The sequence below is a fragment of the Babylonia areolata genome, chromosome 10 (assembly GCF_041734735.1).
Source record: "Babylonia areolata isolate BAREFJ2019XMU chromosome 10, ASM4173473v1, whole genome shotgun sequence".
In the NCBI taxonomy this organism is placed as follows: domain Eukaryota; kingdom Metazoa; phylum Mollusca; class Gastropoda; order Neogastropoda; family Buccinidae; genus Babylonia; species Babylonia areolata.
In genome coordinates this window covers 14,523,596-14,537,394 of record NC_134885.1, presented here as the reverse complement: position 1 = coordinate 14,537,394, position 13,799 = coordinate 14,523,596, and positions in this window count along the sequence as shown.

Sequence of the window (13,799 nt, the reverse complement as noted above, 5' to 3'; positions counted from 1 at the left end):
ATTGGTGTGGAAGCGTCTCTGCATTCATTTCTGCTCAGAATTTTGGAGATGTTAGAGCGATGTCGATCACACTGTCACTGTCCCCTTGTCTTGTTCCAAGGCGAGTTGGGGATGTGGTTGTTAATGGGCTAAGAAGAGAGAGAGGGAGAGAGCAATACGGTACTGGCATATTTAAGACATAATAGACATGAAATGGTCGAGAGGACCCATACTTGCGCCAGCGGCACAACAGTTTCACTCTTGATGGGAAACAACTCATCCCAAACCAACTCCTTGTCTTTATTCGCTGTAGCTCCCCCTATTTCAATAGCTGTCAGTGCGTCAACGACTCGGTTGAGAAGCACGCGGACAGGTGAGAGAGAGAACAAATAAAAGAAAAGAATAAGAAAAGAAACAAAAAATGCAACTATTTCAGTCCAGAAGACAAATGCTGATTCACTGTGGTACCAGGCGAACACGAAGAGCCGCATTTTGTCACGCTGTCGAACGCCAAGAAGTTCAACTCTTGTACACCATACACCAAATCAATATGATGCTGCCTGCTCGGCGAAGTTAGATCTCAGATGAGGGGTGTGGCTTGGTCTGGCATTGGGTGTGCCCGTGTTTCCTCCCAGCTCACTGCCTCAGGAGGTATGACAGCGCATTTCACATTGTATGTCACTAATGATGCTGCCAGCAGCCTTTGACGAGATGCAAGCCATTTCTTTCCCGCTGAGTAGACAAGATCTTTGTTTTCATTGTGTGCATTCATCCACGGATTCTTGAATGAAAAAGGAATGGCCGAAATATTGTGCGCTTGTTTTCGCTGGTCATCACTTCCAAGCATGGTTAGTACCATGTTGTTTTTTGTTTTTTGTTGTTGTTGTTTTGTTTGTTTTGTTGTTGTTGTTTTTTAATTTTATTGTGGGTTTTGTTGGGGGTGGGGGGTTGTGGTGTGTGTGTGTGTTTTCCCCCCCGTTAGGTTTAGAACTTGATTGGCCTTTCAATGCAGGTGTTATGTATTTGTTTTATTTCACACCAGTCTTGATCATGTGATAATGCTTGAGCTAAGGAAGTGTGTGTCAATCGATGTGGTCGCCTTGGCAATAGTTTCCAATTATAAATCGCCCGATATCTGATACACCAATTCACGTCATCACGCGTGTACTCTACGCGCGGAGAAATGAAATACGATCACAGCAGAAAGATTTTTTTTCTGTTTTTTTCTGTTTGTTTTTTTATTGTGTGCGTGTGTGCTGATGCTAATTCCATCCGCCCAACTTTTACTCACAATCATAAGGCTTTTGTCAATAAAAATATTCAATCGCGTGAGTTCTAAAGATGATACATGAATGATTTATCCATATTCAGCAGAAATTATTAAAAGAGCCATATTTTCAAATAAGCAGAAGTTGACCACGACTATGTACTGTGAATGGGTTAAGCACCAAAAAGAGGGGCGGGGGAATATATATATATATATATATATATATATATATATATATATATATTTATATTGTGTGTGTGTGTGTAATCAAAATATCACCAATGAAGAACTTAGTAAATGAATAATAAAGCAGCATTATATTGGAAATAAAACTTTTTTAAAAATAAAAAAAGCAAACTGGGGAAAAATAATGAATAAAAGTGGTGAAAATATGTTTATCCTTTCAGTGCCATGCCTATTTTATGCTCCGTGACAACTGCTAAGGGATTTGGTCCTGGAGAGTAATAATTAAAAACTATTTGCAAGGGGATTTGGTCACAGTGGGTATAGTAATCTGGAAAATTCTAGCATGCAAACTATTGAAAGAAAGTATATACACCTTTTTTTAAAAAGAAAATGAACACACAATCCGATTGTGACAACTTTACATGAATTTAATGCTTTTGCGATAGGAGAATTCCTACAATGAAGCGCACAGAGACTGCCAACCTGGGGCACTTTTTTACACACCTGAGGCACTTCAAGAGTTAGTAGACTGAAAGTTAAGTAAATTGATGCAAAATGCTTTCACAAAAAATACTTTTGAAACAAAGAAAGGCGATTTAATTGAGTGTAGTTGACAGGAAAAGAAATTTAAGACAGCTAGGTGGAAAAAAACCAAAACAACTGCAGACTTAATTGAAGACCTCTGCATACAATAGCTACAATTCTCTCTCTCTCTCTCTCTCTCTCTCTCTCTCTCTCTCTCTCTCTTATCAAAAGTTGCTGTGAATATTTTTGTAAGGATACTGAAGTCACATATAAGTACCTGCAACCCAAACTGTGAACAAATCTGAACAAAATGAAGCAATTATCCCAGGTGAATGGTGTGAAATGAATCACTTGTTGCTAAATCCTAACAACAAAGCTCCTGCTCATCAGAACACAGCAGAGAAGACATGATATAACCACACAGTTGTCTTTCTGACTTCGCAAAAGACAGACATGTCAACAGTTATTGACTTCATCTCTTTCTCTCATATAATATATATATATATATTATACATTTATAACACAGGATCAATCCTGGAATTTCTGGCAGTGTTCCATGAAAATAATTCCACAAGGGAAGACTGTCAAAAGAGAACAATGAAAAGAAATGCTGGGAAGAAAACAAGAAAAGAATTGTCTTCCTTTCCTTATTTCTCTCAAATTTTTGCCTGTATGGAGAGCATCTTGTCTGTGATGTACTCTTGAGCCCAATGGGCAAAAATGGGAGAGAAAAGGAAAGGAGGACAGTTATTTCCTTTGTTTTTTGTGGGTTTTTTCAGCATTATATATATATATATTGATGTTATCAAAAATGAAAAGATTTCACTATACACTCAGAATGAATAGTTCAGAAAGAAGACTAAAAACAAAACTATATTTCCTGACTCTGAGTTTCAAGGAGATGTCAGTGTGCAGACTGATGCTTATATGCTACAACACATCTGTTGTTAAAAATTTTTTTTCAAAAAGAAAGGTACCAATACCTGACCTTCGCATATAAACCCAAGTCTCTTGAACACAACAAAAGAAATAAACTGATCTTCTTTAGAGAGTCCCTTCCTGTCACTTTCTCCAACAGTCACCTCTGTCTCACAATATTCAAAGCCTGCTCACATCAAGGAGTCAAAGTGAAAGGGTACTGTGAACTACTTGATCTAAAATTGAACAGAAATCAAATGAAGGAGGGCCATGACAGAAGAATTGAAATAACTCCAAAGGATACTCAGCTTCTCAGTAGTTACTTCAAAGTGTAGATACAGTGTTTGACACCAAAATAAGCAGTAACCATTCCGTTCATTGGGAAATCATCAGGCTTGCATCCTCTGCTTGCCTAATGCCAAGAAAGTCACCAACACATGCAGGGAACTCCCAAACCAGCTCTGCACAGTGATATTACACAGTCCATGACATCAGTCACCATTAGTGAATGGTGGCATGGCAGCTATACATAAGACATTACTGGCCACGACCTCCCACTCACAATGCCAGAAGAACAGCCAGAACCTCATCCTGGAACAACAACCAGGACTTAATGCCATTGCAGACAACCAGGGCTCACCCTTGGAATGCCAGACACACATTCAGACCTCCCACCCACACACAATCGGATCTCCCCCACCTGAACGACACAGCCTCCAGACCTCCCACCCACACACATTCAGATCTCCACCTCCTGAACGACACAGCCTCCACAGACCTCCCACCACACACATTCAGATCTCCACCTCCTGAACGACACAGCCTCCAGACCTCCTACCCACACACATTCAGATCTCCACCTCCTGAACGACACAGCCTCCACAGACCTCCCACCACACACATTCAGATCTCCACCTCCTGAACGACACAGCCTCCACAGACCTCCCACCCACACACATTCAGATCTCCCCCTCCTGAATGACACAGCCTCCAGACCTCCCACCCACACACATTCGGATCTCCACCTCCTGAACGACACAGCCTCCACCAAACCAAGACCCAAGCCCTGAACATCTTGACCTTACCTTGTTTCTGACTTACATCTTAACCTTACCTTGTTTCTGCCTTACATCTTAACCTTACCTTGTTTCTGCCTGAACATCTTAACCTTACCTTGTTTCTGCCTGAACATCTTAACCTTACCTTGTTTCTGCCTTACATCTTAACCTTACCTTGTTTCTGCCTGAACATCTTAACCTTACCTTGTTTCTGCCTGAACATCTTGACCTTACCTTGTTTCTGCCTTACATCTTAACCTTACCTTGTTTCTGCCTGAACATCTTAACCTTACCTTGTTTCTGCCAGAATATCTTAACCTTACCTTGTTTCTGCCTGAACATCTTAACCTTACCTTGTTTCTGCCAGAATATCTTAACCTTACCTTGTTTCTGCCTGAACATCTTAACCTTACCTTGTTTCTGCCTGAACATCTTAACCTTACCTTGTTTTTGCCAGAATATCTTAACCTTACCTTGTTTTGAACATCTTAACCTTACCTTGTTTCTGCCTGAACATCTGAACCTTACCTTGTTTCTGCCTGAACATCTTAACCTTACCTTGTTTCTGCCTGAACATCTTAACCTTACCTTGTTTCTGCCAGAATATCTTAACCTTACCTTGTTTCTGCCTGAACATCTGAACCTTACCTTGTTTCTGCCTGAACATCTTAACCTTACCTTGTTTTGAACATCTTGACCTTACCTTGTTTCTGCCTTACATCTTGACATTGTCTTGTTTCTGCCTGGACATCTTGACCTTACCTTGTTTCTGCCTTACATCTTGACCTTACCTTGTTTCTGCCTGAACATCTTAACCTTACCTTGTTTTTGCCAGAATATCTTAACCTTACCTTGTTTTGAACATCTTGACCTTACCTTGTTTCTGCCTTACATCTTGACATTGTCTTGTTTCTGCCTGGACATCTTGACCTTACCTTGTTTCTGCCTTACATCTTGACATTGTCTTGTTTCTGCCTGGACATCTTGACCTTACCTTGTTTCTGCCTTACATCTTGACATTGTCTTGTTTCTGCCTGAACATCTTAACCTTACCTTGTTTCTGCCTGAACATCTTGACCTTACCTTGTTTCTGCCTTACATCTTGACATTGTCTTGTTTCTGCCTGAACATCTTAACCTTACCTTGTTTCTGCCTGAACATCTTTACCTTACCTTGTTTCTGCCTGAACATCTTGACCTTACCTTACCTTGTTTCTGCCTTACCTCTTGACTTACCTTGTTTCTGCCTGAACATCTTGACCTTACCTTACCTTGTTTCTGCCTTACCTCTTGACTTCCCTTGTTTCTGCCTGAACATCTTGACCTTACCTTGTTTCTGCCTGAACATCTTGACCTTACCTTACCTTGTTTCTGCCTGAACATCTTGACCTTACCTTACCTTGTTTCTGCCTGAACATCTTGACCTTACCTTACCTTGTTTCTGCCTTACCTCTTGACTTCCCTTGTTTCTGCCTGAACATCTTGACCTTACCTTGTTTCTGCCTGAACATCTTGACCTTATCTTGTTTCTGCCTGAACATCTTGACCTTACCTTACCTTGTTTCTGCCTGAACATCTTAACCTTACCTTGTTTCTGCCTGAACATCTTGACCTTACCTTACCTTGTTTCTGCCTTACCTCTTGACTTCCCTTGTTTCTGCCTGAACATCTTGACCTTATCTTGTTTCTGCCTGTACATTGTTAAACTCAACTGCACCATTTACTGGGTTGGGAAAAATTAGGGAAATTTGGGGTAGGTATGTCATTGTTCAGGGATTTTCAGAAATCATGTTTGGCACACACACACACACACACACACACACACACACACACACACACACACACACACACACACACACACAAATAGAGGTATCTTTACAGTCATTCAATTTCAACAAGACATTCCCTACTGTTAGTTTCTCATTCAGCATTGGACAATGTTCTCAGATGTCTATACATGAAAGAAAGAAACTCTCTCAGTGCCTGAAGGCTCTGGTACAGAACATTTTCACCAGTTACTTTTTCCTAGTGTAATTCAGGATTCAAGCTGTGAAAAGAAGAAGAAAACTTGTCTGGATTCTTAAGTCATGAAACAAATTATTACTCTAACAGAAAAGTATGAAAGTGATATAAACAGCAAGACCTTTTGTGAATTTTACAACTGCTGATCAACATACATGTAAGTGTCTTGTTGTTCAATGCTTGTTCAAGATTATCTCACAGCTGATTTGTAGAGTTGTTCAATCATTTTTGTTGGCATGAACTTAAATAAACAGTAATAACTCCATCCTGAGTTACCATTATTGACATGCATTCAGCAATGAAAAAGAGTTCTGTTGTCAGAAAAATATATCTTAATCATTTTTTTTTTTTTTTTTGGGGGGGGGGGGGGGGGGGGGGTCAGGACAATAAATGTAAGGCTGAGAAAACTGCTTAAATCGAAGAAGACATTTGTTTGGAACATTGGAATTTGCAAGGCATTTTGATGGGTTTAGGACAAGCCAAGGAGGGTGGATGGAGGAGAGGGATGGGAGATGAAAGAAACAATATCAAAAACAAGTCAGTGTATGAAACAAACCAAGAGAAGAAGATTTACAGGGAACATTCATTATATTGACATTAACAGGGACCTTCACTGTATCCATATTATCAGGAACCTTCATTACACTCACATTAACAGGAACCTTTATTATATCTACATTAAAGGGACTTTCACTATATCTTCATTAACAGGAACCGTCATTATATCCACATTAACCAGAACATTCATTATATCCACATTAACAGGGAGCTTCATTATATCCACATTAACCAGAATCTTCACTATATCCACATTAACTGGAACATTCATTATATCCACATTAACCGAAACATTCACTATATCCATATTAACTGGAACATTCATTATATCCACATTAACCAGAATCTTCATTATATCCACATTAACCGAAACATTCATTATATCCACATTAACCGGAACATTCATTATATCCACATTAACCAGAATCTTCATTATATCCACATTTACTGAAACATTCATTATATCCACATTAACCAAAACATTCATTATATCCACATTAACCGAAACATTCACTATATCCACATTAACTGGAACATTCATTATATCCACATTAACCAGAATCTTCATTATATCCACATTAACTGAAACATTCATTATATCCACATTAACCGGAACATTCATTATATCCACATTAACCAGAATCTTCATTATATCCACATTAACAGGAACCTTCATTTATCCACATTAACAGGAACCTTCATTATATACACATAACAGGAACCTTCATTATATCCACATTCACAGGAACCTTCATTATATCCACACTAACAGTAACCTTCAGTATATGTAGTTTTCTTTCAGGAAAGGGATTAGGTTTCAGGATCAGTGAATCAAGGAGAAGAATCAAGGCAGAAGTCCTGAGAGCAGCAGATATTTCCTGGAAGCCTTGGACAAGACCGGTGTAGCATTCCAGGCACTATGTTTTGTGAACGGCTTTACATCTACCCTGTCATCATGGCTGTCTATCTGCCTGTGACTTTTGTCATTACGTGAGTGCCATTTTCTTTTTTTAATTTGTGTGTGTGGAGGGGGGGTGGGGTTGTGTGTAAGTGTTCTTCATTGACATTATTCAACTGACATCTTTTTCTTCTTTTTTTCTTTTTTTGTTTTTGTTTTTGATATGACTGCAATAACTTGACTAATCAAAACTAGTGACACCATTTCCATTACCTGTCACACAGCATAAAAACTGACTGTCTCACTATCTGAGCGTGCTGTCTTTCTGGTGCTGGTTAGTGTAGTGTAGTTCTGAAGGGGTCTTAGGTCCTGTGCCTATGTCCTGTGTCATCATCCCATGGATGTAGTTCTGAAGGGGTCTTAGGTCCTGTGCCTATGTCCTGTGTCATCATCCCATGGATGTAGTTCTGAAGGGGTCTTAGGTCCTGTGCCTATGTCCTGTGTCATCATCCCATGGATGTAGTTCTGAAGGGGTCTTAGGTCCTGTGCCTATGTCCTGTGTCATCATCCCATGGACTGAATCACCAAAGCTGGGTGTCTACATTAAACTTGGATGTGACCATGTGACATGGACTGAGGAGGACTATTGTGTAATGTCTGTCACACATACTGCTGACTGTAGACCAGCCATCTGTTGTGTAATGTCTGTCACACATACTGCTGACTGTAGACCGGTCATCTATTGTGTAATGTCTGTCACACATACTGCTGACTGTAGACCAGTCATCTATTGTGTAATGTCTGTCACACATACTGCTGACTGTAGACCAGTCATCTATTGTGTAATGTCTGTCACACATACTGCTGACTGTAGACCGGTCATCTATTGTGTAATGTCTGTCACACATACTGCTGACTGTAGACCGGTCATCTATTGTGTAATGTCTGTCACACATACTGCTGACTGTAGACCAGCCATCTATTGTGTAATGTCTGTCACACATACTGCTGACTGTAGACCAGCCATCTGTTGTGTAATGTCTGTCACACATACTGCTGACTGTAGACCGGTCATCTGTTGTGTAATGTCTGTCACACATACTGCTGACTGTAGACCGGTCATAGAGATGTTTCAATTGGGGATTTATTTTCATGTTACCTTCCATTGATCTTGATGAGACTTGAAACTTTTGATTTGTCAGAAGCAATGCCAGATATAAACCTATATGTGCTATTTTGTAGTTTGTTTGTTCTTATCTTCCAGTGTGTGTTCAAGTTTGTGTTCATGTCTGTGATATTGTATATATATATACATCTCTGGCTGTGACATACCATTATTCCAGTCTGTTGCTTCTACTTTGGTGAAACACTCTCCATGGATGTTAGACACTTGTGCTGCACTCTGTTCTGTCAATTACATTGGTTAGGCAAAATTTGCTCCTTCCTTCCCACTGCTGCTGCCAACAGACTTGCTGCTTCTTTCATACTATTTAGATCAGACTACTGTAACTCGCTGTTAGCAGATCTCCCTTAGATTGCTTGGCTCTAATTTCATTGTCTGTTTCACAGTAATATGCCACCATATCTTTCTGATTTCATTGTCTGTTTCACAGTAATATGCCACCATATCTTTCTGATTTCATTGTCTGTTTCACAGTAATATGCCACTGCACCATATCTTTCTGATTTCATTGTCTGTTTCACAGTAATATGCCACCATATCTTTCTGATTTCATTGTCTGTTTCACAGTAATATGCCACTGCACCATATCTTTCTGATTTCATTGTCTGTTTCACAGTAATATGCCACCATATCTTTCTGATTTCATTGTCTGTTTCACAGTAATATGCCACCATATCTTTCTGATTTTCTCCAGCTATACCATCCTTCTAGGATGCATCACTCTCTTAACAGTTCCTGTTTACAGTTCCTCAGTTCTCCTTTGAGACCTTTGGTAAAAGAAAAAAATCTTTCTCTGTCTATGGCCTCACTGTCTAAAACTCCCTGCTCTGTCCCTGAGAAAAATTCAGTGCATTGCAACTTTCAAAAGAAAACTTAAAGATGCACCTCTTTGAAAATCACATCCCCTGATGCCTGCAACAGTGCCAGTGTGTGCATGTTCCTGTTTTCTGTGTACATGTTGTTGAAGTGTTGTGTGGAGGAGAGGGGAGGAGGGTGAGATTTTTTTTCTTTAAAGTACTGTGAATCTAGTTATGTATTATTTTGGCATTGTGGTGCATAGGATTTGTTTAAAGTATTTAGATTGGTTTTAAGTATTGTAGTATGTTTTTTAAGTAAAATGATATCATTGTCAAGTACTATATGTTATGAGATTCCATCATTTAGGTATTGTGCTGTTTGATGTGTATTGAGAGTATTAGCATTGTTTGTGTGTGCATGTACATATATTATTGTTTGTGTTTTATGTATGCGCACAGTTGTGTATGGAAGTTATTTTGATATTTAAATGCATGTTTTAAAAACTGATTTTTACATTGTACAGGGAACTGAGCTTGTTTTACATGGAAAGGCACGATATAATGTTTTTAATAATATTTTTACAGATATGTCATGGCCGTTGCCTATGGTCATGTTGAACCAGTCTTTCCTTATATCAGGTAAGCTTTGTTGTGTATCATTTCAGCTCTCTGTCTGTCTGTCTGTGTGTAACCATGTTTGTAAAAAAGCTGTTTTCATACCAAAAAAACAAACAAAACAAAAACAAAAAAATGGAGGAAGAAGAAAGAACATGGGGTGGTAGACTATGGCAGCATGCTGTAAAAATGCTTTTCACATAGAAACAGGAATCTTTTCAGTGATTTATAACAAAGGTGATGATTTGTATATCCAAAATGAGCATGTGCAATTGTACAGATACCCAGTAGTCTGACTGACAGACAGACAGACTAGTAGACAAGAGAGGTGAATAAGGAGATTGAAGATTGACATTTTTTCCCCAGTTCATGGGTTTCAACTTTCATATTCACTCATAACTGTGAGTGGGCTTTTCCATATATGGCTATTTTCAACCTACCTGTGACCAAGCGTGCTATGCATGCTCCAAAACTGCTCACACACAAGCTACATCAGACGACGTTTTTCCCTCCTTACCCACACCCAGAATGTGTGACGTCACTCCGCTTACATCATTTTGTCCTCTTCACCAGACAGCCTGCTCACGGCTCGCCCAGTGTCGCAGCGCGATACGTCAATGGCTGAGCGGAAACTTGTGTTTCTGTTCCACCGTATTTAATTAATAACTCTTTTGTCAGATCAGTAAACTACAAGTATTATACACTGGCAGAATCATCGCAATTCCATCTTTAAGTCTATTCCATTTATGTTTGCCTACGTTAAACTGATTTAACGCAGTTTGTAATTTTCAGCGACGAGCTCGTTAAAACTGACCCTGTTCAGGTGACTTAAATTAAGATTATAAATTCATCTTAAATAATCAACACTTCATTTTATACTCATTATAAAGTAGGTGTTGAGCTCTTTTTTTTGCAACTTATCCGACGTAAATTGGTTCAGGAATCATTTAGAAATCTATCACTGAACACCTTATCAGAAACACAATCTGTTGTCAGATTTGGCTGATTGGTGCCGATCTGGTTTGCAGCACACGTGATTGTCTTTGTAGTTCGCTTAACTTGTATAAATTGGCAGAGCGGGTAATGAGTGGTCAATTCACACCTGAGCCAGCCCATGGCCAGAGCCTGCTCTCTTTCTCTCTTGCCGTGTTGCGAGCAGTGTTGTTCCCACAACAGCGACATCTCGCTATGTATCGCTGTAAGTACTAGTGTGTAGAATGTGTTGATTTATAAATTGTATTATTCGACACAGTACTTATGTTCATATGAGTATGTTCAGTTATTGCTTTGTTCAGTTTTTGCTGTGACATGTTAGTCACAGCACGGCTTTGATTGATATAGAAAATCTCCATGTCGTCATATGCTCGTAGCAGTATTCCATTTGATTCTTTTTAACGTCAGTCAATGACGTCTTGGGACACAAGATAGTTTGTTCCAGAATGATCTAGTGGATGACGCATTCTTTCTCGTCTGCTGTCACTGATGAAGGTTAGGTTAGGTTATCCCCGCTTCAGCGGAGGCGATTTAAATGTTGAGTACAAGCTTAGCTATGTTCATATTTGGCTTTGATGCAACGGATATCTTGTGTAAGTTTATTCACCACTTAATGGCTAAGCCATGATGGTGCTTCACTTACTCTCTGGTCTGTCAGTTTGCCAGTATTATATCTAAGCTACTGATTTTCCATCTTGATTATTATTCAGGTATTATCTTACATGCTGATATCAGTTGTGCTGCTACAGTGTGCTCAGTACTCTAAGATGTGTGTAGTATTCTGTCATGATTACAAGATAGTGTTGGGTTTATATCAGTTACTGGTTAAAACCACCTGATATGTATCAGTCTGTTAATTGTAATTTAGTTATCATGCACTCTTCTATATGGCTTACTCCAGTATAGTGCTGCATGATAAACTGATTCATTTGAGTCACTTTGACACAGTATAAGCTTTATCTAATCTATACTGTCAGTGTACTTTCACTAAATCAGCATAGCTTCAATCACTTTAACTGCACTATTTAAATGTATTAGAAATGTCATTTGATGTCAGTGTTTGGTCTTCACACATATGCATTACCAAGTGGTAATCTTTCCATGTAATATGTATACATGTGCTTTATTATTCACTTGTGCCGACATGTTGTGCTTATGACATTTGTTTGTGTCATTCCAGGCACTGTCTTCTCTTAGTTTTTCTTCTCTCTTAGTTCTCTTCTCTTAGTTCTCCTCTTCTATTCTTCTTTATTTCCTCTCCTTTAGTTTATAGCTATTGTAAATAAAACAATAGAAAAACCCATTTGTGACTGGCCTCTATATGTTCCTGGCCTGTGCACAGGAATTCTTCTCGACTATCCTTTCATTCAATCATTTAGTTTAGTTCTTTTGTACCGTCCGTACCCTATTAGAACCACTCGGTACATGGCTACATACCATTTAGTTTTCCCCAGTTCATGGGTTTCAACTTTCATATTCACTCATTACTGCAAGTGGGCTTTTCCATATATGGCTATTTTCAACCTACCATTTAGTTTTCCCCATTTCATGGGTTTCAATTTCATATTCACTCATATCTGCAAGTGGGCTTTTACATATATGGCTATTTTCACCCTATCATTTAGTAAGCCATAATCCATTTTCAGGGACGTGCAAGGTGAGTATGTTTGTATTTCTATAACTTACCTAATACTGGCATAGATTATGAGGGTTTTAAAGTGTGTATTTGATGTTCTGCATGTGTGAATACGCATGAAGGAATGAAGGCACTGACAAGTCTGAAAAATCTCCATCCTTACATCACCAGACACAGTGGCGATTTGATCTCAGGACCCTAGAATTGAAAGTCAAGCGCTCAAATCACTTTGCTATTATGCTTTTTGACACAGTTTAATCAAAGATGTATGAGTTTTACGGTGACAAAATAGTGACCATTACTACTTCACTTACTTTTGTTGTGATATATAGACATTCTATCAGACATCAAAACTTCATGGTTTATTCAGATATGGGGAGTTTGTGTGTGTGTCTGCCTTCATGCATATGTGTGTTGGTGGTGACTGAGTGTGAGCACAGATTGTGTGTGTGTTGGAGTTGGGGAGAGGGTAGATGCTTGTGTGTGTGTGTGTGTGTGTGTGTGTGTGTGTGTGTGTGACACCCTTTGTGTGTGTGTGTGTGTGTGTGTGTGTGTGACTGTATGTGTGTGTGTGTGTCTGTCTGTCTGTCAGTCTGTCTGTGTTTATAGATCAGCATGATTATGTGTGTGTGAGAGTGCACGTGTGTGTATACATGTAATTTTATAATCAAGTTCAGATTTTTATCAATACTCCTTCCTGCCCAGAAAGTATTGATTCAGCACTGTACCTTATTATGAGAGGTCTCAAGTCCTGCTTCCTTTTCCATATGTTCAGTTCAGAAACGTTCATCCTCGCAAATTCTGACCCCACACAAAAGGCCAGACAGCATTCAGCCATCAAACTTCTTCTCATGTACATGTATACACATGATATGTGAGTCACATGTGTGTTGCACTGTCACACATGCTCAAGCAACCATTGTGCATGGCCAGGAATCTCAGCAGAGCAAATTCACATTGATGTTATCTGACCCATCCAGCTTTGCTCCCTGAGTGGTTTGCACTGTTTCAGTGGTCAGGTGGCCACTTTCCCAGGAAGATCTTTCTCATGCTTATCCACCGTATTTTCAGCCAGCTCAAACCATGGAAGAAAAGAGCATCGTATCTTAACCCCTTCATCCAGCTACGCCATTCTGAGCAATTGGTGGGTAGAGCTTCCCCTGTG